The sequence below is a fragment of the Rutilus rutilus genome (genome assembly GCF_951802725.1).
Source record: "Rutilus rutilus genome assembly, chromosome: 23".
Taxonomy (NCBI): Eukaryota; Metazoa; Chordata; class Actinopteri; order Cypriniformes; family Leuciscidae; genus Rutilus; species Rutilus rutilus.
The window spans coordinates 28,320,416-28,343,144 of NC_140233.1; the positions used below are offsets into that span (position 1 = coordinate 28,320,416).

Consider the following 22,729-nt stretch of genomic DNA (forward strand, 5'->3'; position numbering starts at 1 on the left):
TCGGACTCGACCCTTCAAAGACTCGGTCTTGACTCGGTCTCGACCCTTCAAAGACTCGGTCTTGACTCGGACTCGGCCCTTCAAAGACTCGGTCTCGTCTCGGTCTCGACCCTTCAAAGACTCGGTCTCGTCTCGGTCTCGACCCTTCAAAGACTCGGTCTTGACTCGGACTCGGCCCTTCAAAGACTCGGTCTCGTCTCGGTCTCGACCCTTCAAAGACTCGGTCTTGACTCGGACTCGACCCTTCAAAGACTCGGTCTCGTCTCGGTCTCGACCCTTCAAAGACTCGGTCTTGAATCGGACTCGGCATAGGCGGTCTCGTCCCCATCACTATTACCATCCACTTTGTGGAAGAGAGAAATGTCTTCCCTAAATAAATAAAAAAAATATTTGTTGCAGCTGTCTTAAAACACAAAAATACCTATTATTACTACATGTTTAAAATGCAGCTTAAAATAACATTTCATGTAATTCACAATACTATTACCCACTTACATCAGCCAAAATGAAGATGGAATCCTCTTTTTCAAGGAAGTGCTTCATCAAAAGAAGCACTGTTGCTATGCTGGTCCGGCTATGCTGCATGGTCGCTGTGTCGCTCTCAATGTCCTGGAGAAGACACTGAATGTCTCTGTTCTGAGTCTGTCTTTGGAAGAAATCTATGATCCTCTTCCCCTTGGTTTGAAGAGCCTGTCCTACTCGATCACAGATATCAATATCTGTGAGAGTTTTGAAATGGGCACAGAGTCCTCTTTTTGTAAAGAGGAAAGGCCACTGTTCTTCAGTCTCATTTGTACTAGGGGGAGGGTTTGTACTGTTTATCATGTGACGCTGATAGATGTATGTCAGTCTCATTGAATTGTCAATATCTGGAGTGTCCACAACTCTGGGGCCAGCAGACTGAAATATGGTGACCATATTTTTTCTTCGGTCTTCTAAGGAGTCAACTGACTCTCCTTCTGGGAGACATTTCGGCTGCCAATTTGTGCAGCCATAGCTGTCTACTTTGCACCGTACTGTTTTGGTGGTAGTGCCAATTTCTGTCGTTGTTCTCGTTCTCCGTATTCTCTCAGTTACATTGTTGCGGATAACATGCTCAACTCTTGTTTTCAGTTGATTAACAAGAGAATAGTAAACTATTCCCAACTGTTCACCTTTCCTCATTTGTGTCTGCAAAGTTTAAAGGATGAAAGGATTTCGCTATCTCCACGCAGGCAGCCCTGTTGGGATTTGGACAGTGTTTCTGCACGGCAGCCACCGCAGTTCTCACCATTGCTCGTCTCTCTGCAGGGTTAGCCCTGTGCCCTCTTAATATTCCCTGTGAGAGTGAAGCAAGCATCTTGTCCCATGGCTGACCCATGAGTTCTGTGTGTTTGTAAAAGATAATCCATTAGAGTGGGGTCGTGTATGAGGAGGTGTAAATTGGGAATGTCCATCTGTTGGCTTTGGGTCCAAGGATGAAAAAGGCACTGTTTTTTCATTTGGCACACAGTTGACATCAGTGTCAGCTTTACCATTCAGTTCTAGTAGAGAAGAAATACATTAACAGATATTTACAAGTGCATTTTATTTACAGTATATACATTTTACAGATAAGAGAACTTAAAATTGTTTTATTAGTGATTCTCAACTCTGCTTTACTTTTTTAAACATTATAACATCTATGGTTATTTTGGTATATTCATGGTATATGGTATATTGTATATGGTATATTCAGGCTGTTGTGCCCAAACAGGCGCTAGGAGGCGCCTTCTGGCCCATATCTATCTGCGTCTCATATTGACGATAAAGGGTGCCATGTGCGTTTGATGCAGACGAAATGTCAACAGCGTCAGTATTATGACGCCTTGGGATGAGAACGGGCTGGTTTATCCAGTAGTTTAACCCAGTGTTTCTCAACTCCAGTCCTGGGGACCCACATCGCAGAATGTTTTAGTTTTAGATTAGTCCAACTAATAAAGACACCTGATTCAGCTCATGTGCTTCTGAGCATGTAGATCTCCCTTAACAGTGCATCGGTGAAGTCCTGCAGGGGAGAAAGGCTCTTGTTGAAGAACGTCAGTGTCCTGCCATGTCAGTACCAAGTGCCTGTGGTTCTTGTCGGTCGAGAGAACCGTACATATTTCATAGTGCCCTAAACATGTAATTTATTTAAACATTTTAATAAATTATTGTTAAATTGTTAAATTGTATAAGTTTCAATTTCAACAACTAAAATGTTCACTTTAATTTAATTTAACCATTAAAATGGGAGTCCAATTTTTTTTTAAATGGAATACAGAAAAATCAAAATAGAAAAAAATGAATTTGGAATGTGGGAAAAGATCAAACAGATTTCATAGGCCCTACAAGCAGCTTTTTGGTGCATTACTGCCACTTTCTGCTCCGGACGGTGACATCACGTATGTGGCGGGAATTTGGTGGATTTTGTTTTTCAACTTTAAATTTCTTTTCATGTAAATTACTATATGTAAATATATAGAAAAACAAAAACAAATTGCTGCATTTCTCATTAATTCTTTATACTGTATTACAGTCAGTAAAATGAAAAGATCCTTTTCTTATCATATAATGAATATTAATGTGAAAAAAATCATTCAAACTTTAAAGATAAAAGTTCATCATTTGTGTAATGCTCCTGTTGTTAGTGTTTATTAGTTCAGTGTGTTATGAATGACGTATGTTTTCTGAATGTGAATTGTTGCCAGTGTTATGGAGGAATGAGCTTATTTTGAGACGTATATGAAGTGTTTTGTTGGTCTGAGTGAGATTAACTCTTTGGCCAAGATTCATGTTGGTAATGCAGACTGAATGAAGAGTTTTGAAAACGTGGCTTCAGCATTAAACAATGCTTGGTAGCAATTAAAAAAAACTGTGATCAAATAAACACTACCACATATGTATCAGGGTTAAATGCCCTTGCTGAAGTTGTCTTTAAATGTGTGAAGGTGTTGTGCTGTTTTTTCTTTCCTCCTGCCACATGTAAGCAGTGTCACATGATCAAGAGTGCCGTTATACTGAATATCAGCACGCCTGTGATTCTACCATAGACATGAAGAGCAGCACGACTGTGAATGTGATATTACTTTATATAACAATTCTATAAGCAACAACTCTCTAACTTTCCTTTCAGACCAAATCTGATTAGTTAGTATGTATATTATTTCCACGACCACTGATGAAAGAAACCACTGAGATCAATCCTGGAGTGAGAAAACACAGTAAAAACAGCTGGTGTTTCTGCTTCACTCCGCATCGCTCTCATACTGTGATCTGAAACACTGACAATAAAACATCCCAGTGCCATAATCAATATCAGCTCTAACTCTTATTTCATATCAAATACATTACTACTGATAAATGTATATTTTTTAAGTTTTTAGAAACTTGGCTAAACATTGATATTGTGTAGTTTGTGATCCTCCATCAGCAGCTGCAGTTTCTCTCAGCTGTATCAGTGCAGTCACTGTGACGTCTGACTGACAGAGGTTTTTGTACGACTCTTTATCACTGTGTGAACCATCTAGTGCTGCCCGGCCAGTATAAACTCTGACAGTAATAATCTCCTGTATCTTCAGTCTGGACTCCACTGATGGTCAGAGTAAAATCACTGCCAGATCCACTGCCACTGAATCTAGATGGAGTTCCAGTATTACGGGTTGATGTCACATATATGAGGAGTTTAGGAGCTTCTCCAGGTTTCTGTGAGTACCAGGCTAAGTAATATTGATTACCACTATACCAATACACATCACTGCTGGTTTTACAGTTTATTCTGACTACTTCTCCTGGTTGAACTGCTGTTATTGATGGACTCTGAGTTACAGTGATCTGTCCTCTACACTCTGAAAGAAAACACAAACAAACATGAAATTTATATATGATGATATACATTATAAATATATATATTTCACCTTTTTAGTGAACTAATAATCATTACAAAAACTGTATTACACAAACCTTGAATAAACAGTGCAATGGTCCAGATGAAGATGTTGATTGTGTTCATTGCTGTAGTTTAGTCTTGTGTGATGATGAAGATTGTGTTCTGCTCTCAGTCATGAAGTGTTAAACTCACAGCACTATAAACACTCTCAGAGCACTGAAGCATGTGCTGACAATGCAAAGAAGTGGGCAGGATTTACAACAGCTTGTGCTGATAACAAACTAATATACACTAGAGTTACAGAATCATGACTTTATTTAGTATTTTTATTGTGACTCCTGAGACACTGAGGATGTGCAGATGAACGTCCATCTCTGTGTCCATATTCAGTCATGTGACCATCATCACTGCTACACTTCCACTAGATGAAGCGCCATCACTAAAGTAAGATCATGAATCATGAGTCTGTTCAGAAAGTATCAGGACTGATTGTGAATCTCTAATCAGAGTTCATGGTGTCACTCCATCTATCATGAAGCCTCATGTGTGTCTGAAATCATCAAATGGAGAAGAAACAGGCTGTTAAAGATGGAGACATATTAGAGCTTGTTCACGTTTCATGATCTTGTGTGGAGATTCATAACCAGTCCAGATACTTTTAGAACAGACCTTGAATATGAAAACATGCTTGACTGTGTAGAACATGCAAAATACCTTTTATATTTTCATTGTTGACACTTTCTATTGACTTTGGCTCTAATATTCAATAAACTCATTATTTGAAGAGATTTTCACTGAAGATTGAAGTCTGAAGCTGCAGGTTTTTCTGTGAATCATGATGATTGATCTGCATATGAAGAACAGAAGCATCATTATGAGAAACTCCACAACATCATCCATGATCAAAGAGGTCAAAGGTCACCTCAGAGGTCACAGCTCATCAAATATATTTCTTTAAACAGTGTTATATCAGAAAGCATTTAGTCAAATCTGAATGAGTGAGTGTTGAGAAGAGCTGAGGATCTTCTAATATCAGTGTGTTGAAGTGTTGTTTCTCTCTCTCTGCTGGAGTGTGTGTTCACTCGAGTGGAATAGAGGTTTTTGTACGAGCGTTTCATTAGATTGTATCACTGTGGAGGACTTTCGGTGGAGGAACTAAACTGGTGATCAAATGTAAGTCTATTTAATTACATATTAAATAAAAATACAATTTACAGTTTTATAGTTGAAAAAAGAACAACATTTATTAATAATTATGAATATTAGATATTGTGGTGATACTTTACTTAAAGTCTTTATGTATAATGTTTTATAAAGCTATCAATAGCGTATGTTATAATGTCATTTATGTTTTCATAAATAACTGTAACCAAAGTTCAAATGTTTTATAATATTTGCAAATTCCTTGTTACATCTAGAATTGGTTGTTTGTCATGAGTTTTAGTGTATTATAATTTTTTGGAGGTGTAACAATGAATAGATAATATTATAATGTGTTAAAACCTTGGTTACAATTATTGAAGAGATTATACATGCATCATAATGTGTAAAACAATATATAATTAATGCATTAAAATACTTTTTATAATGGAATATGAATAAAGGCTTTAATTAAAGTGTTACTGATATTTTTGTATAATTATTTAATCTAAAACAATGATATTAATATAAGAATTGCATTATTTCTTTCAACAACAAAAAAAAAAAAAGAAATAAAATTCTAAACATATTTCCACACTGTGTCTCACTATGAGTTTATTCAGTTTATTACAGGTTTGTTTTCCTTCATTTATTTCTACACTGAGTTCATATTTAGTTCATCTTTTATTGTAGAAATCATACATGGAAAAAGAGATTTGACATCAGAATGTAAATGTTGCTGCTTTCTGTCGTTCAGTCAATGATACTGAATCTCTTTTGCTCATGTTGTGCTTATAATTCAGTGTTTTGTTCATTCTGTGTGATTCAATTGTGTTTTAACTCTGTTTGAAATTGAGTTACATTTTCAGTTCAGGTGAATATCTCAAAATGTAAGATATTAATGTTCAGAGTGAATAATTGCTGGAATTAAAGCAGTCAGATCGGCCCGATAATAGATAATATGTGTTAATAACTGCTGTTACACTTATTGATGAGATCATACATGCATTTTAATGTATATAGCAGTGCATAATTAATGCATTAAACTACTTTTATAATGCAATATGTATGAAAGCTTTAAACAAAGTGTGTGTGTGTGTGTGTGTGTGTGTGTGTGTGTGTGTGTGTGTGTGTGTGTGTGTGTGTGTGTGTGTGTGTGTGTGTGTGTGTGTGTGTGTGTGTGAATGTGTTGTGTTTGTCTCCTGCAGCTGGTCCCACAGTGAAGCCCTCAGTGTCACTGCTGCCGCCCTCTTCTCTGCAGATCTCTGGAGACTCAGCCGCACTGCTCTGCCTGCTCAGCTCTTACTCTCCACAGGGGGCGCTGGTGAGCTGGACACTGGACGGGTCAGAGGTCACCGAGGGGGTTCTGACCAGCGCAGAGAGCCAGCAGGACGGCCGCTACAGCCGCAGTAGCGTCCTGACCCTCAGCAAAGCACGCTGGGAAGCGGGAGAGCTGTACGTCTGCAGAGTAACACATGATGGAGCTCCTCATGAGGTCTCGTTCCACAAGAGCTCTGAGTGCTGATGTTTCTCTCCTGAAGATGAGCCGTATCTGAGTGTCCTGTGTCAGGCAGGATTCACATGAGTCTAGTGCTGCAGCTGTAGTGATTTACAACTCAATACTGAAAGAGTGTGTGTGTGTGTGTGTGATCTTTCAATCTGCTGTGTTTGCTGCAACATTCAATAAAGCTTCTCAACAAGTTCACTTTGTGTCTGACAACATCATTCAACTAACAGATGAAGATGCAGGTGCTTTTCAGAAGGTTGATGTAGCAGTAAATGTCAAATAAAGCTCTTGGGGTTTGAACATGGTCTCTGGAGACAGAGCTGCTCTATTCTGAGAGGATCACAATCACTCCACCCTGACAATGCAAATGGGGTTTCAGTCTCACTCTCTGATTGGTTACATGATCTGGACTGGAACACTTTCACTTCTGCTTTAGTGAAGCAGCGCAGACAAACTGATCATTTATAGGAGATTAAAAAGTTTATCATATAAAAACATCATAAAAAAATAAAGAATAAGCACTTCTGACACTAATTGTTACATAATCATTACATTTATAGACAATGGTGTAAATATATATGAAAATGTTATGAAAATCATAACTAATACATGATCACAAATCAAGAATCAGTGTGTTGTTAATAAATGTTAATATCATAGTGTATTTGTTCATTGTTCATACATGTTTATATTAAAGTGTATTTGTTAATTTTATAATAAAAACTCTTGGTTGAGTTTGTGTTTCACTGCCAGTTTCTGCCCAGCCGACTCTCAGCCAGATCTGTCTTACAGTGCCTGGGCCAGACCTGGGCCATATCAGTCAATAAGAGTCACTTTACAGGGTGTGGGCCACATCTGGGCCAGAGGAAGCTCTGTGTGTCCATGTTCAGTGTGTTGGGCCAGTTTTAGGCCGGGGACCCAGCCAGAAGTGGAGGTGGGCCAGGCAAAGTTTGCTCTCTGGCCTGCTGTTATCAACTCAAGAGTGAACCAGAATCATGTTGCTCTAGTGATGGAGAAACAAAGCTTTTAGAAACCATTGAACCGATTGATTTGCATAATGATTCACTGTATTGAAGCTCTGGAAACGCCACACGCTGGTCAGAACAGCGGAAACTCAGCATAAAAACACCTTTTACACACCAAATGCAAATGTTTTAATTTAAAGTCTAATCTATTCAATGCAATTACCAAATCATCTAATACCAGTAAATATGAAATGTCTTTATAATATGTGTTAGTTTATTAAATTGAAGGGCTTGTTTTGTTTGTTTTATGGAGAGCTTGGTAATCCGACCAATTAGACACTTTTAACTACAACTCCTTTTTTATTATAAAAATGTGTCAATAAACATTAATATTAAAAAAACTGATCTGAGATCAGGTAAAATGAAATAGCCAGTGGTTCATGGGTTCACAGAGATCATCGCCCCCTAGTGACGAACCAGTGACATTTGGAAACAGTAACGACATGAAGCCAGTGCTGCCAGATTTGGGCAGTTTTGAGTTTGATTGTTCTGGTAAAAATTGGTTTGGCGGTTTTCAAATACCTACATTTTATAGACTAATTGGTTAATAAACAAAACTCAAGTGTGCATGTAGTCCATAAAATCAGTCATCATGATGTGTAAATACACCGGCCCACTGCAGATCTGATTCAGCCAATCAGAGATCAGCAATCAGACGTGATCATTCATGACTGACGGGGTTTTAGTGAGATCATTTGTAGCTGTATATTCGAGTGATCAGTATGTCAAAGTGGCATAAATATACAGTTGTATCTACAGTAAAGAGTGTGAGAGTGACCCAACTCTCTAAACGTGGATTACACCTGGTGGGACTCGAAGGCTCTTTATGAATATAACTGTAACTCTGAGAGCACAGTTGAATGACTTCATTGAAATGGAGTATGGGACTATGACTCCTGTCCATCATCATGTGCACACTGGCCTGATCAGGACATCTGCAACTTCTAAACCGTCCAGACTGCGCTCTACTCGTCCCGACCGCTGCTGGAAGAGGTTTCAATCATTCATCAGTTTTGGCTGTGCTAATTTCTGTTATGATCTACAATGTGCACTTCAAGAAAGACGTACTCGTTCGTTTTAAAGTTAAAGCGCAACACAAAGCTAAGCTCATTATTATTACTGTAGTTATTTTTCTGAATACGAATGACACATTTTCGGCTTTTAATGTGTGTGTGGCTTTTAAAGTCTGTTAATTTCTAGAAATGAAGTTCACCTACAGGGGAACCGCCTAACTCATCTGCAAACTCGACCGGAAGAAACAAGCGTCTTTTAGAGGAAATGTTCTCTTTTATACAGAGATGGGAAGTAACGAAGCACAAATGGAAGGAAGAGATGATTGGTTCACGAGCAGCTTTAACTGAGGCTCAACTACAGAGATCTGTCAGACACATTAAAGAGCCACAATGCAGTATTTATTGTTTAAATTTCTTTAAAAAATGACTAAATTTTAAAGGTGAGACTTCGTTTCATTTCAAAAGTAACCTGGTCTGTCCTGTCTCAGTGTGTTGTCAGTGTCCTCTCTGCTCCGCGATGTGTGTTTAAGTGTGTGAGAACATGGTGTGGCGTGAGAGATAGAGCAACAGTAACTAAAGGGAACAGAAGGGAATGGTTTGGGACCGTTAGCAAACCGGTCTTTGCGAACGGTCAATTGGATGGGAATATACGTTGCACTTGACACACCACTACAAGACGACTCGACAGATTCAGAGGCATTCATTCGGTGAAGAATCATTACATACATGTAGATTCCTTTAAATGTTAAGGGGAAGATTAAAGAAGAGAAACTGGATCTGTGAATTCTCAGTGAATCACAATTGAATTCATATCTTGCCACTCAGCCAGAATCTTATTAACCTGGAGTCAGTCTCTGTCACAATAATCATATATGTAATGTGATGTTTTAGGCCTATTGGCAGACATCCATTTAAAATGTAGGCAATGGCATATAAAGAGCCTTTTTTCCAAATCCACTTCAGTTTCTCAGCTTGCACTCTAACATTAGTGTGGTCCAGGTAGCTTTGATATTGTGTAGTTTGTGATCCTCCATCAGCAGCTGCAGTTTCTCTCAGCTGTATCAGTGCAGTCACTGTGACGTCTGACTGACAGAGGTTTTTGTACGACTCTTTATCACTGTGTGAACACTGGACCACTGTGTACACTCTTACAGTAATAATCTCCTGTATCTTCAGTCTGGACTCCACTGATGGTCAGAGTAAAATCTCGTCCAGTATTTGCTGTTCCACTGCCACTGAATCTAGATGGAGTTCCAGTATTACGGGTGCTTATATATTTAATCAGGAGTTTAGGAGCTTCTCCAGGTTTCTGCTGATACCAGTATAAGTGGGTGCTGAATATTCCTACATCTATATGACACTCTATTGTTGCTGTTTGACTCTGTTGGACAGTTTTAACTTCAGGTTGAGTCAGAGTCACTCCTCTGGATTCTGAAGAAGAGAAAAGAAAAACTATTAGTGTTTAAAACTATTATCATCATATACTTTTACAAAAACACCAAATCTAGAGTCAGTTTTTACATCTTACCTTGAATAAACAGTGCAATGGTCCAGATGAAGATGTTGATTGTGTTCATTGCTGTAGTTTAGTCTTGTGTGATGATGAAGATTGTGTTCTGCTCTCAGTCATGAAGTGTTAAACTCACAGCAGTATAAACACTCTCAGAGCACTGAAGCATGTGCTGACAATGCAAAGTGACTCTCTCTATTTAAATCATTATCCTGAAGACTGTAGATCAGTCACAAACACATTATCAAACAACTTCCTCATGTTGAGAATACACACATTATATATGTATATATATATGTATATATGAATATACACACATTTCTGAAGAGTATAATGTCAGAATCATACATATTATTGATTCAGACATTATTACTATTTACATTGCACTTATTAACAACTGATGAGGAAACTACTGATTTGAAGACATTCATATATTTATTAATCCTCTACTGAAAACATTTTGATGGCACATGATAAAAATGATTCCACATCATTTCTTGGCTCATTTGGGAACATTTTATTGATTTATTGATCATTTTCCCTCCCCCTCTCCAGTTCTTCTCTGCTGGGAAACAGATTCAGATATCTTTATTAGTCCCCAAGGGGGCAATTCAGTTCTACAGCCAACCCATCCAATAAGGGTTAAGTTAAAATTATTAGCACACAATAAATATAAGAATTATAAAGTAAAAAATGTATACAAAACGATCACACCCTGACACCCACACACAGCACAACACACACATTCACCTGCCAGTGACAGAACAGCAGTGGAGTACAATAGCCATTGTGTGTAGTTATGAGTTATCATTTAAAAATCTTATAGCAGAGGGAATGAATGAGTTTGCATAGCGATTCGTTTTCCTTATTGGCACATAATACCGCCGACCTGAGACCTGCATGAGAACAAATCCATTCCTGAGCACATGATCTGGTTGGCACAGTATTCCATCTGCTTTTTGGATCACTCTTTTTTTCCAGAGAGAACAAAGATCATTTAATTGGGTACCAGTGATTTTTGAGCATACTTTAACAATGTCGCTCAAACTCTTTTTGTCTTTCACAGCTAAACCATTAAACCAACCCAAGAAAGAAAAAGTTAATAGACTCTCAATGAATGCCTGATAGAATGTACATAAGATTCTTTTACAAACCCCAAAGGAGTTCAGCTTCCTCAGTAGGTATATTCTTTGGTTTGCTCGCTTAATAATACTATCAGTGTTCTCTCTGAATTTCAATTGTGAGTCAAATACTGTGCCCAAATACTTGTATGTTTGTACCACCTGAACACCCTCATTGTGTATTACACTCGGTTTTGGTTTGTCACTAACCTTCCTAAAATCTATAATCAATTCTTTAGTCTTTGACACATTTAAGTCAAGGAGACTGTCATCGCACCATCTAGCAAACTCCTCAAGGGCACTGCTATGATCAGGTTGGTTCATAAAAGGGACCAACAGGGCTGTGTCATCTAAAAACTTCACTAAATAGCTGTTCTCCCAAGATGACCAGCAGTTGTCAGTGTATAATATGAAAAGCAGCCATATCACCCTGTAGCCCAAGACTGGTTGCCCACTGAAGCTAAGCGGGGCTGAGCCTGGTTAGTACCTGGATGGGAGACCTCCTGAGAAAACCAGGTTGCTGCTGGAAGAGGTGTTAGTGAGGCCAGCAGGGGGCGCTCACCCTGTGGTCTGTGTGGGTCCTAACGCCCCAGTGTAGTGATGGGGACACTATACTGTCAATGAGCACCGTCCTTCGGATGAGACGTTAAACCGAGGTCCTGACTCTCTGTGGTCATTAAAAATCCCAGGATGTCCTTCGAAAAAGAGTAGGGGGGTAACCCCGGCATCCTGGCCAAATCTGCCCCTTGGCCTCTGTCCATCATGGCCTCCTAATCATCCCCATATACTGATTGGCTTCATCACTGTCTCCTCTCCACCAGTAAGCTGGTGTGTGGTGGGCGTTCTGGCGCAATATGGCTGCCGTCGCATCATCCAAGTGGATGCTGCACATTGGTGGTGGTTGAGGAGATTCCCCCCTTCCATATGTGAAGCGCTTTGAGGACCCTGAAAAGCGCTATATAAATGTAACGAACTAAAAGAAGGGGGTAGAGCACACAGCCCTGAGGAGAGCCTGTGTTTGATACGATAACAGATGACATATTTGCATTTACATAGACCTGCTGCCTTCTATTTGTTAAAAAGTTTAAGATGAGTAATAGGATCTGCTCAGGTAACTTAAAATATGAGGCTAATCGTTCAATCAGAATGTGATTTGATTAAAAGCTGAACTAAAGTCAGCAAATAAAATTCTTACATGTGATGCAGGTTTCTCAATATGTTTATACACCTTGTCAAGGATAAAAAGCTTTGCATCCTCTACACCCTTGCCCGCTTGATATGCGAACTGAAGTGGATCTATTTTGTCTACAGTTAGGGGGATGATTGTATCCTTCAAGATCTTTTCAAAACATTTCATAACCAGGGAAGTTAATGCAATTGGTCTAAATTCATTGAGGTCTTTAGGAAATTTTGTTTTTGGGATGGGTATTACTGTTGATGTTTTCCATAAATCAGGTATATCCCCACTATCAGCACATTTTTGAAAGATAACTGTAAAAGCCTCACTGAGCTGCTCGGCACAATAATGGAGTGTACGCCCACAGATGGCGTCAGGACAGGCAGCCTTACCTATTTTTGTACTTTTAAAAAGTGTTGTGACTTTTTCCTGTTGTATTTTTATCCCTCTCTGAGGCTTCCACGTCTCTCTCAATGTGACTAGACTATCTGAGAAGGACCTTTCGAACCTGCAGAAAAATTTATTAAAAATATCTGGCAAATCGCCGTCATCTATACCATTCAATTTTAATGGTTGCCTTGTTCTACACACAGGCTGATTAATGGCTGCCATGGTTTTAACCCCTTACCAGTCAGGGATCACTGGTGATCCCAGATTATTTTAGTTCAAAATATGTTTGAGCTTATATATCTCAATATTAATAACAGTCTGGTTAATTTTGAGTCTTGAACTATAAACTCTCAAGTGTTGGCTTTCTAAATGTATGTGTTTTATGTTTCTATTCAGAATTACTTATGAGCAGTAACCTTTTTATTTTGGGCATTTCATGTATGCAGCACTTGCCAAAATTGGGGGTGATGGGGAAGGGGTTGCCTTGCCAGGCTGCCTTTAGATCCCCACTATTATATTGATTTTCAATTTTATACTTGTATTGGCTTTTTGCTTTCCTTATTTCATTTTTGACTTCTCTTGAGACAGCTTTTTTCTCTACCAGGTCCCCTAAATAGAATGTCTTTTTTTTCCTGTTGATAACACTTTTCAGTTCCTTCGTTACCCAAGGCTTGTTATTAGGATAAATGACCACTTTTTTAGATGGAATAATCCTATCAACACAATATTTGACATATGCAGACATTGTTTCCGTGAGTTCATTAATATCATTACAAGTGTCACAAAAACAAGTCCAATCAGTACATCCAGACACCCCTGTAGAGAGAAAATGCTGTCTTCTGTCCAAAGTTTTATGTTTTTTCCTCACGCTCAAGGTATCTGAACGCGGGCTTATACACAGGCATCAAATAAATACTGTTGTGGTAGGAGGCACCAAGTGGCGGCATAGCCATAGATCTATAGGCTCCATTTACTGAGCCATAACATAGATCTAAAGTGGTGTTCCTCTGCGTTGTAGAACAGGTTATATACTGTTCATATGATCTTAAGGTCTTGTCTAAAGTACAGTGGCTAAAATCTCCTATAAAAAACTTGGGGGCCTCTGGGAAAATAGAGTCCAGTCTGTGAGTGACATCTGCGATCACTTGCGCTGCAATTGAAGCATTGGCTCGCGGATGAATATACACAAGCGTATAAAACAGCTGTTGGAACTCTCGAGGTAGATAGAACGGCCGGAGAGACACAGTCAACAATTCAATATCCGAAGTGCATATTCTTTCTCTCACTACCACAGTGTTACAGTACCTTTTATTTACGTTTAGGCACACTCCTCCTCCCCGACTTTTCCCAGTTGTCATCGGGTCTTGGTCCAGGCGAATTGGGCTACCAAACCCACTCATAATCAGGTCCTCGTCCCAGTCTGACTCCCTTAGCCATGTTTCCGAGAAGGCGAGAAGACAAGTGTCTCTTATGCCGGGTTTGCACTTGATCCAAGCTTCCAGCTCATCTGTCTTGTGTCTTAATGACTGCACGTGTGACAACAGGATTGTGGGGAGTGGGGGTAGCCTACGGCGGTTGTCGAGCCTGAGGTTTTTAAATCTCCGATGCAGGCCTCCTCTTCTCCCTCTTTTCCGATGTTTGCTCCGTGCATGCAATCTGCACAACTCCGCCGGAATATGAGGTGTACAGAGGTGTACGTTACACTTTTTGCACATCACTTTGGGTGTTCCTGTGCACCCAGAACCCTGAATCTTCCTTTCTTGTCACACATTATTTACCATTGTGAGGTATTGTCCAAGACATCCTTGAAAAGTACTCCTTATCGCACAACGTTGCCCTGAGGCAACACAAAGAAAAACTGAATTTCTGAACATGCAAAATAAAAAAACTTCATAAATCCTGCCAAAAGGCTTCTCTACACCTTCATACACACACATATTTGTTATGTACAGGCAGGGCTTAATTTGAGCCGGAACACGCCGGAACACGTTGGATCTGGAACCTTTTTTTATTGGATCCGGCACCTCCTGTGTCACTATGGAAAATGAATTGCCTAAATGAAAAAAATAAAAAAATTACTGTTTGTGTATATTCTGAAATTAAAATAAGCATTGCCCTGATGTACAGCACAGCGTTGTGTAGTTTTTTTTTAGTCAGAGAAGCATGGGCGGCGCTAGGGAGGGGCTAGCAGGTGCTTCAGCACTCCCAAGAAAGACCAAAGCACCCCCAAAAATAATTTCTGGAAGCAATTATATTCAGGCTGCATTCTATGGAAGCCCTGAACCACATTTTGAAGAAAAAAAAAAACTTATCTTGTTATTTCGAGATATTAAGTCGTTATTTCATATCTCGTTATTTCGACAAGAAGTCGTTATTTCGACATAATATCTTGTTATTTCGACATAATAAGGGGACATTCTAATCTACATTAAGCCACATTAAGCGTTCTTATAATGTTTTTCTATAGGAGGAAAATGCTTAACGTGTAATTGCGTTCATATTCTGGGCTCATCTGATTTTTTGTACATGGCATAGCCTACTTTGTTATGATTTTAGTATCATAATGATTAATAAATGCACGCACAGTTATCCGTGAACTTGATTTGAACAAATGCCTTTCAACTTGTGTGTGCAAAATTCCGAATTAAATGAATTTGCAGCAATTTGTACAAATAGAGAGTCTGTAGGCCTACTATATGTGTTGTAGCCATTAAATAAGCGCATTTAGTTTCATATTTGTTAAAATTATTTTTTATTTTTTAGTTATTTTTTTCCATTTATGTTGATTTATGAAAAGTGAACAGCACGAGTAAGATAGGATGCGCAAAATGATACATGGAGTGGGTCAGACATGATTTTGACCACTTAATTAATTTTTGTTTTGTAGAAAGCCTTTCTTTAAAGTGAATTTCGTTTAGTATAAATTGTATCTTAATTTTAATCAATTTTTCATCAACCAATTGCCTGTATTTAATGAATAAGCAACAAATATATAACAGACAATATAATAATGGAGGCGCCCGCGCGGTCACTTGCATTGCACGTTAACTGGAGCGCATCTCATCCTAACTTAACGAAACTCGGTGTATGCCTCACACAGACATGAGAAATACATCAAATAGCCTACACAAAGCTTGAAATGTTTTCAAACTAAATAATTCAAAACGAAAAAAGAAAAAGGCTACTCTCTGATTATGTAATCCATTATGTGCATTTCTCTCTATAGGCGCGTTCACTACGGAGATGGCGATCGTCAACTTAATCTTTGCAGCCGACACTGTCAGAAAACACTAGTTTATTAATAAAAATCAATACACGCGTCACCGGATTTACAAATGCACATCTTGATTGTTGCACGCACACATATTATGTCGAAATAACGAGATATGTTGAAATAACATTATTATTTTTAATAGCCTACATCTTTTAGAATATTTGATTGAATGCTGGATGTTGCACTTGTTCAATTTAATAAAATTAAAACTTAAATTATGATCATTAAAATAATTGAATATTAAATATTTAGTGGCCAAGTTTTGCGCAGCTCCCCCTGTCAATGATCTAGCACCCCCTCAGCACATGCGTTAAAAATTCTCTGGCGCCGCCCCTGCAGAGAAGCTACGTAGGCAGTGTAAAGTTTTTTTGTTCCGTTACCTCCAACCCCCGTTTTGAGTCGCCGGATCCACCCCTCCTCTGCGCTCCGGGACCTCCCAGTTGACAAATTAAGCACTGTGTACAGGTCATGTCATTTTATATAAGACTATTAAAGCAAATAATCTTCTCGCGACCATGTGTCAGAAAAGGACTGTGCTTGATAGCGACTCCCAAACCTTATTGGCCTGTTCTTTGATAATCTTTTAACCCTTCTAATTGGTTGCAATCATTTAAAGAAACATGTACTGAACATGATGTACTGAGGGCTTAAGAACACTTTATATAAAATATATAGTTTAAGAAACATGTTGAACTATAAAACTGGTAGAAATTCAAAGCCATAAATCTAAATGAAATAGTAGACTCACTTTTTTGCTTTGCATAAAGTTCAAATGTTGCTAATCTTTAAACCCCCTTAAATAACAGTCAAAGATTTGCTGTCCTACAGGTGAACGAGGAGTTCTGGAGATGTCCTGTGGTTCCCCTGGACGTTTATGTCACAGCTGGACAAGCACAGCCCAAAGCTCCTCGAGCTCTTCAGTGCCAAGAGGAGCAACTGGTCAACGCATCAATAACTTGTTGATGGAGCTGATACAGACTGGGTTAAAGGGGTTACAAAGTTAAAAGGTACAATATTAATCAATTGAGTAGTTTGATTTTCAATTATCTTGATTATCTGGGTGGATTTTTGTTTGTTTGTTAATTAGACAGATTTTTTTTCTAAATAGTCTCAATTGTTATTACTATTATTATATTATAATGGATAATAAAGATAAACTAATACAGACCTACAGTAATGATGGCATTACAGGGTTGGAGTGAATTTACCAACACAAATAATGTATTGATTATTGTTGTATTAACTAGGACCCGAGTGCCAGTGCAGTGAAGAAGAGAGATGTCCCTCTGAGATGAGACGCCTCTTTGAGTGTATGGGAGAGAGTGGACAGGAGCTCATCTCTGATTACTGGGTCGGTCTGGTGAACTGGTTTAAATTGTGCTGACTGTTAATGTGAACTGACTGAACCAGCATTTGGCAGGTAGTGCTGGAGGACTTATTTTTCATCAACTAATGAGATTGTTTGTCTTAAATACTTTATCTTTTATCTCAAAGGCGGCTGCAGAGACCACTGTTCATGAGGACCTGAACATGAAGAATATGAGCATCTATGTCTGCCGTGAGCCAGATGCAGTAGGAATCATCATTGAGGGAATACCAGTCCTTACTAATCTTGGAAATCTTCCTTGATGACTTTGAGACTAAGAGGTCTAGTGTGCTGGAATATATCAAATAATAGAGTTTTTGCACCTTTTGTTGATTTGTAGTTTAATTCTTATAAATTATTTATTTCAACATTTATTTATTTTATATTTATGTTAACATTCATCAGTATTCATGTTATATTATAGTAAGTTGTAATTCATATGAATGATCTATCTAAAATCTCTCCTAGGGAACCAGCGGAGCCTGAGCCGGCCCTGCATTTGAGGGAGAGACACACATGAGTGACAAACTAATAGTCAATGAACAATGAACTGGTTAATTCATTTTAGCATAAAGAAAATCTTATATCATATATTTACCTTTAAGGTCTTTAGAAATTTTGAACTAAACATTGACATTGTGTAGTTTGTGATCCTCCATCAGCAGCTGCAGTTTCTCTCAGCTGTATCAGTGCAGTCACTGTGACGTCTGACTGACAGAGGTTTTTGTACGACTCTTTATCACTGTGTGAACACCCAGCTACTGATATAGTGTTGACTCTGACAGTAATAATCTCCTGTATCTTCAGTCTGGACTCCACTGATGGTCAGAGTAAAATCACTGCCAGATCCACTGCCACTGAATCTAGATGGAGTTCCAGTATAACGGCTTGATGTCAGATATATGAGGAGTTTAGGAGCTTCTCCAGGTTTCTGTGAGTACCAGTGTAAGTAATGACCATATGAACTATGATAATACACATCACTGCTGGTTTTACAGTTTATTCTGACTTCTTCTCCTGGTTGAACTGCTGGTATTGATGGACTCTGAGTTACAGTGATCTGTCCTCTACACTCTGAAAGAAAACACAAACAAAAATGAAAATGATATATGATGATATACAGTATATGATAAAAATATGATACAAAAATACATTTCACATTTTAAGATAATTAATAATCATTATAAAAACTGTATTACACAGACCTTGAATAAACAGTGCAATGGTCCAGATGAAGATGTTGATTGTGTTCATTGCTGTAGTTTAGTCTTGTGTGATGATGAAGATTGTGTTCTGCTCTCAGTCATGAAGTGTTAAACTCACAGCACTATAAACACTCTCAGAGCACTGAAGCATGTGCTGACAATGCAAAGAAGTGGGCAGGATTTACAACAGCTTGTGCTGATAACAAACTAATATACACTAGAGTTACAGAATCATGACTTTATTTAGTATTTTTATTGTGACTCCTGACACACTGAGGATGTGCAGATGAACGTCCATCTCTGTGTCCATATTCAGTCATGTGACCATCATCACTGCTACACTTCCACTAGATGAACCGCCATCACTAAAGTAAGATCATGAATCATGAGTCTGTTCAGAAAGTATCAGGACTGATTGTGAATCTCTAATCAGAGTTCATGGTGTCACTCCATCTATCATGAAGCCTCATGTGTGTCTGAAATCATCAAATGGAGAAGAAACAGACTGTTAAAGATGGAGACATATTAGAGCTTGTTCACGTTTCATGATCTTGTGTGGAGATTCATAACCAGTCCAGATACTTTTAGAACAGACCTTGAATATGAAAACATGCTTGACTGTGTAGAACATGCAAAATACCTTTTATATTTTCATTGTTGACACTTTCTATTGACTTTGGCTCTAATATTCAATAAACTCATTATTTGAAGAGATTTTCACTGAAGATTGAAGTCTGAAGCTGCAGGTTTTTCTGTGAATCATGATGATTGATCTGCATATGAAGAACAGAAGCATCATTATGAGAAACTCCACAACATCATCCATGATCAAAGAGGTCAAAGGTCACCTCAGAGGTCACAGCTCATCAAATATATTTCTTTAAACAGTGTTATATCAGAAAGCATTTAGTCAAATCTGAATGAGTGAGTGTTGAGAAGAGCTGAGGATCTTCTAATATCAGTGTGTTGAAGTGTTGTTTCTCTCTCTCTGCTGGAGTGTGTGTTCACTCGAGTGGAATAGAGGTTTTTGTACGAGCGTTTCATTAGATGTTGCTGCTTTCTGTAGTTCAGTCAATGATACTGAATCTCTTTTGCTCATGTTGTGCTTATAATTCAGTGTTTTGTTCATTCTGTGTGATTCAATTGTGTTTTAACTCTGTTTGAAATTGAGTTACATTTTCAGTTCAGGTGAATATCTCAAAATGTAAGATATTTATGTTCAGAGTGAATAATTGCTGGAATTAAAGCAGTCAGATCGGCCTGATAATAGATAATATGTGTTATAACTGCTGTTACACTTATTGATGAGATCATACATGCATTGTATGTATATAGCAGTGCATAATTAATGCATTAAAATACTTTTATAATGCAATATGAAAGCTTTAAATAAAGTGTTACTGATATTGTTTTATAATGATTGAATCTAAAACTAGAGCAGCATTATTCCTATGCTGTGAATGTGCAGTGCAGTGTGTTGTGTGTGTGTGTGTGTGTGTGTGAATGTGTTGTGTTTGTCTCCTGCAGCTGGTCCCACAGTGAAGCCCTCAGTGTCTCTGCTGCCGCCCTCTTCTCTGCAGATCTCTGGAGACTCAGCCGCACTGCTCTGCCTGCTCAGCTCTTACTCTCCACAGGGGGCGCTGGTGAGCTGGACACTGGACGGGTCAGAGGTCACCGAGGGGGTTCTGACCAGCGCAGAGAGCCAGCAGGACGGCCGCTACAGCCGCAGTAGCGTCCTGACCCTCAGCAAAGCACGCTGGGAAGCGGGAGAGCTGTACGTCTGCAGAGTAACACATGATGGAGCTCCTCATGAGGTCTCGTTCCACAAGAGCTCTGAGTGCTGATGTTTCTCTCCTGAAGATGAGCCGTATCTGAGTGTCCTGTGTCAGGCAGGATTCACATGAGTCTAGTGCTGCAGCTGTAGTGATTTACAACTCAATACTGAAAGAGTGTGTGTGTGTGTGTGTGTGTGTGTGTGTGTGTGTGTGTGTGTGTGTGTGTGTGTGTGCCCTTGTTTATATTACATTGTGGGGACCAAATGTCCCCATAAGAATAGTAAAACCTGAGATCACCTACATTGTGGGGACCAGCCAGCGGTCCCCACTTTTCAAAAGGCTTATAAATCACACAGGATGAGTTGTTTTGAGAAAGTAAAAATGCTGAATGTTTCCTGTGATGGGTAGGTTTAGGGTTAGTGTAAGGGGACAGAATATACAGTTTGTACGGTATAAAAACCATTACGTCTATGGAGAGTCCCCACAAAGATAGTGAACCAGACATGTGTGTGTGTGTGTGTGTGTGTGTGTGTGTGTGTGTGTGTGTGTGTGTGTGTGTGTGTGTGTGTGATCTTTCAATCTGCTGTGTTTGCTGCAACATTCAATAAAGCTTCTCAACAAGTTCACTTTGTGTCTGACAACATCATTCAACTAACAGATGAAGATGCAGGTGCTTTTCAGAAGGTTGATGTAGCAGTAAATGTCAAATAAAGCTCTTGGGGTTTGAACATGGTCTCTGGAGACAGAGCTGCTCTATTCTGAGAGGATCACAATCACTCCACCCTGACAATGCAAATGGGGTTTCAGTCTCACTCTCTGATTGGTTACATGATCTGGACTGGAACACTTTCACTTCTGCAAAAGCAGGTTATGGTGTTCTAAATATAAAAATATAATTTAAATAATTTAAAAAACATGATCACAAATGAAGAATCAGCCGTTGTGACAGTAATTGTGTAAGAATGTAAAAGTTTGTGTGTCTCAGATGGAAAGCATCACGTCCAGACAGCAGAAGTGACTGAATGCAGTCTGTTCAGTTTGATTGACAGGATCATATATTACACCTAACACATGATGATCATATTGAAACACTGACTCATTCTCTTCATAAACACAAGAGTGATGTTGATTGTAATGATATAATGTTATTAGTGTGTGTGCTGTGATCAGTGTGTGTGTGTGTGTGTGTGTGTGTGTGTGTGTGTGTGTGTGTGTGTGTGTGTGTGTGTGTGTGTGTGTGTGATTGTGTTGTATGAGCAGCTGCAGTTTCTCTCAGCTGTATCAGTGCAGTCACTGTTGAAGAATTGAAAATAATATGATATTTGAAATGAACAACGACTTTACTGTTAACTTTTGCTTTACTGTTTTCTACCATAAGGACCATTTGGAGTTCGCTGATAGTGATCAAGGCCTGTAGGCCAAGATGTGTGACTTCGGGGATCGATGAATTGTCACACCTTTAGTAAGGTGGGGGAAGTTGTAATGATCTGATTGGTCAGTTTGAACGTCTCACATTTGGGTTACAGTCACATGGTCAGAGAAGGGATAAAAGAAGATTGCAACTGTTACTCTCTTTCTTTGCCTCCTTTTTTTGTATTTTTTTTTTTACCAGTTTCACTTCTACTGAAAAGATAATGATGAAAATACCTTTATGAAAAAGAAGTTTATTCAACTGTGCTATTAATATACTTCTTTTAAACTGAAAATAATAATAGTATACTTTCAGTGTAATTGTTATGTACTTCTCAGAAATACACTTAAAATTGTTCTTAAGTATACTTGAAAAGTCAAGAGTATTTGGACTATATATGTATTCAATCTTTTGATCAGGATATACTTAAAAGTATAATTAAGTATTATAAGTACACTTGGCTTGTAGTTGTGTTTAATCTTTTGATTGAGTAACCTACTAATTATTATTTTGTTCATACAGTTTTACATACCGCCTTATAAACTTACATTGTTTTAAAATATTGATTTATGAAGAAAATTGATTTGTTCCTGATTCTGAGTATCTGAACTCTTGAGTAGAATGGTAACACTGGTATTTTGTACACAGGAATTTACTTTACAGTGCTTTTCTAAACCCTTCACACAACAACACACCTACATCACACAATGATGTAATAATGTCAAAATGCTAAAAACCTTTTTCTACATATACTAACTCTATCAAAACACAGCAAACTCAAATCAAAATTGAATAATTCTGTCAAAACTCTGGCATTATCCAACATGATCATACAGTCAAAATAGCGTAATGACTGTCAAAACACTAACAGTTTTTGGCATTATGAAAACTGCATTACTTGTCATGTTTCAGTTCTACTGTACCGGCAA

General features: G+C 38.5%; 1 gene segment (V, D, J or C); it reads left to right on the plus strand.

Annotated features, from left to right (window-relative positions):
- LOC311283340 (immunoglobulin lambda constant 7-like) overlaps positions 1-21,014 on the plus strand; it is a 53,951-nt gene extending 32,937 nt beyond the window's left edge. Inside the window, exons 4-5 of the C gene segment in view lie at positions 20,142-20,573; positions 20,891-21,014.
- The last annotated feature ends 1,715 nt before the right edge of the window (positions 21,015-22,729 follow it).